Source organism: Anopheles aquasalis, chromosome Y, assembly GCF_943734665.1.
Source record: "Anopheles aquasalis chromosome Y, idAnoAquaMG_Q_19, whole genome shotgun sequence".
Lineage (NCBI taxonomy): Eukaryota > Metazoa > Arthropoda > Insecta > Diptera > Culicidae > Anopheles > Anopheles aquasalis.
This window is the reverse complement of record NC_064879.1, coordinates 3,905,890-3,908,816: the sequence shown is the minus strand read 5'-3', so window position 1 is coordinate 3,908,816 and position 2,927 is coordinate 3,905,890. Positions and strand designations below refer to the sequence as shown.

The 2,927-nt window shown below is 38.4% G+C and overlaps 1 protein-coding gene across 2 annotated transcripts in view; it reads left to right on the top strand.

The window, feature by feature from the left end:
- LOC126579887 (double-stranded RNA-specific editase Adar) overlaps nucleotides 1-2,563 on the top strand; it is a 16,876-nt gene extending 14,313 nt beyond the window's left edge. For both annotated transcript variants that reach the window (XM_050243588.1, XM_050243587.1), the window contains one exon: nucleotides 1-2,563. This exon is cut by the window's left edge and continues 1,134 nt beyond it. The gene's annotated coding sequence lies outside the window, so the exon portion shown is untranslated.
- Nucleotides 2,564-2,927: the final 364 nt, after the last annotated feature.

Sequence of the window (2,927 nt, the reverse complement as noted above, 5' to 3'; positions counted from 1 at the left end):
CGGCGGAACGAATGAATTAAATAAGAGGCTTGCGGCGTCGGGTCTTATACCCGACAAGCTCTATTTTAAAACCAAGCTGTTTAATTAGATCGCTCACCCGTTTAATTAGATCGCCCTCAAAAGAATGGGGCGAAAGTAAACCATTTTAAAATTAATTTAACATACCCTTGCCTACTGGTTATTCCTCTCGAAATATTAAGCCCCTAACAAACGATGAATTTTAAAGGCCTTTTAGATCATTGGAATGATTTATTCTTTAATGAACTACGTTAGTGCCAAAACAAAAACAAACCAGGAAACCGATTGGAATTCTTCGGGAGAGCAATACACATAGCGTTAGAAACGGTGCGTGCTGGTACGAGCGCTATCAACCGTGCAAATAGGATCACGAAGGGTAGAAGAAAGAAGTGTTGTTTAGGAGTAGCTAGGTAACCTAGGGACAATGATTCTTTTTTATTAGACCTGTTATACTGATAATTCACGTTGGCAGTATTTTGAGTTAAACGGTATACTTTTAGTATTCTTTTTATTTTGTTAATAGTAAGCACACCCTTGCATACGAAAGGTCGATAAATTGGAGTACAATTTTAAATTCAATTGGGAGTTCTGATCACATCGCTCTCGCCAGGCGAGAGCAGCTGTAGGCTATGAAAAGAAGAAAGGCAAAACGAAGCCACCTGGCGTCGGGTCGGATAACAAGTGACGAATGCGAATGAAAGCAACGTAATCCAACTACAAAGAAGTAGCAGCACCATTTCTGCCTAATTTAAGGAATCGACACGCATATGCACTCGAGAACATGCTTTTTGCAACAGCATGCAAGTGATGCAATATGTTCGTTGAGTAATTATGCCTTTCACCCCCGGCGCACTGTTTTTCGGTACACCATATGTTGAATTTGGATGATTATGCTTTTGATATTAAAATAGTGTATCGATTCAGTTTCGCAGAAGAAATGAAGAACAGATGGGACATTCTAGACATTCACAAGTTGCTACTACTGCATAGCATTCTAGCTTTTAAACCTAGATGAACAAATCTACAGAACAAGAAGCGGCACTCTGTGTGTCATCGTGTTATATACGTATTTTCTTATAATAATAATCCTTACAACCTTATTTTGTGAGATGTGCACTGATCGATGAATGCAATGTAGCAGTACCTTTTGCGGGGAGCTTATGTGTTACAGCATTTTTGTTAGGATTTCCTTACGTTTAGCTCTTCGTCATCATTTAGAAAAACAAATTGATCTGTGCGCAATCTGCCATGAGTACGATTTAAGGGTAGCATAAACCTTTTTTTTAATTGAAGTGTCCCTTAGCCTAGGAACTAATAATGCATTGGATTTGTCACCGTTTGTACTGAATTGAAACAAAAATCCAATTACTCTTCGCGCAATTATACGTCGAGTGCTGAGTGCTAGTACGTTTGCCTGGGGTTTGGTTTGGCTGTTGTTCTTAGAAGGCTGGGGTGAGAGCAGGGCAGATGAAAGTCCCGTACACCGTAACAGCGCTAGTTGGACTACCGTTTTCTCTTATCAACCGTATTAAACAGCGCTAGTCTTATTCTCCAAAAAAGTAATAATAATAGTAATAATGATAAAACCAACTATAATAACGTTAGTGGAACCAGTTTGTGATAGAAAAATTAGATCTGACACAATTTATATTTATAATAGCGCCACTCCTACGGTATGCTCGTCTTCATTTCTAATATTTAAAGTAAAGATAGTATTTCAGTAATTATTTGAATTCTCCACACGCCCGGGTGAACGCCGATCCGTGCATCCGAGCTCATGATTCTGGTGCTTTGCATTCACTGAAGCAAAACTCAAAACGAAACTTCGGTATTGCATTGTAGATCGAGCACTGATAGAAATGCAGTTGACTGCGGAGTTTCGGGAAGCATGTAAGTATATATGTATATATGTTTATGTATATTTATATTCATTGATAAATGTATATTAATATACATATACGTATACAAATATGTATATAAAAGATGGCTGGTTATTGCCAGCCGGAATTCCCAGCAAGTCTTCTAGATGGAACAGAAAGGCGCCGGGCGTGGGTGGAAGGGAATTCAAAAAAGAGAAGGGAGAAGAAAAAACGAAAACAAATTGCAATACGATATTCACAAGCTGAGTACGAGCATCAACAACACTGATATATACATCTTGAGAAAACATTAAACACCAATTGGAAAGCCAGTGAAATACTTATTAGTGATGAAAGCATTAGAAAATATGGCGATTTTTTTTTTCTTAACAATATTCCAACTTATTGTTTTCGTTTTGTGGCTATCGGATCTCCGTGGTTTGTGTAGGATGGATGTACACCTTTTTTGTAACATTAATTATAAGTTTAGTAATTTAATTTAGTGAGGCCGCGTGAAGAACGAAATAACGCAGAAAGGTTTTGGGGAGCTTTCAGATGTCCCATGTCCCCCTTCCCCCCTAATAGTGTTGAACTTTGAACCTTCCGTCGAAAATTGCTTCCTGGGAAAGAACTTTCACGTACGAACTGTGTGATATAAAATATAAATTAATATATATTCGTTTTCATTAGCTTTACGTTTTATTGTTTCGCTATCCGCAACTCATTTTGGTTGGATGAAGTCCAATTTGCCATTCCACTCCGGCCAACAAACCAACAAAAATCCGACCATAGTATGATGGCAGGTGTGTCGGCATGGCATTGTTCCGGTTTCCGTTTGATCCTATTCTGTTCTTTTCGCTGCAGAGCAACATATTGTTTCATCGTCAAGGTTCGCCGATCATTGAAATTAAAGTTGAAAAAACACAAAACAACCAATCAATTCGAAATTTTGTTTGTTAATCTCGACACAGGGCACAGTTTTGGCTGCTTGCGCGATCGATGTTGAACCACATGAGGTCATGTTATTTTTTGCATCTTCATCGTACAAGA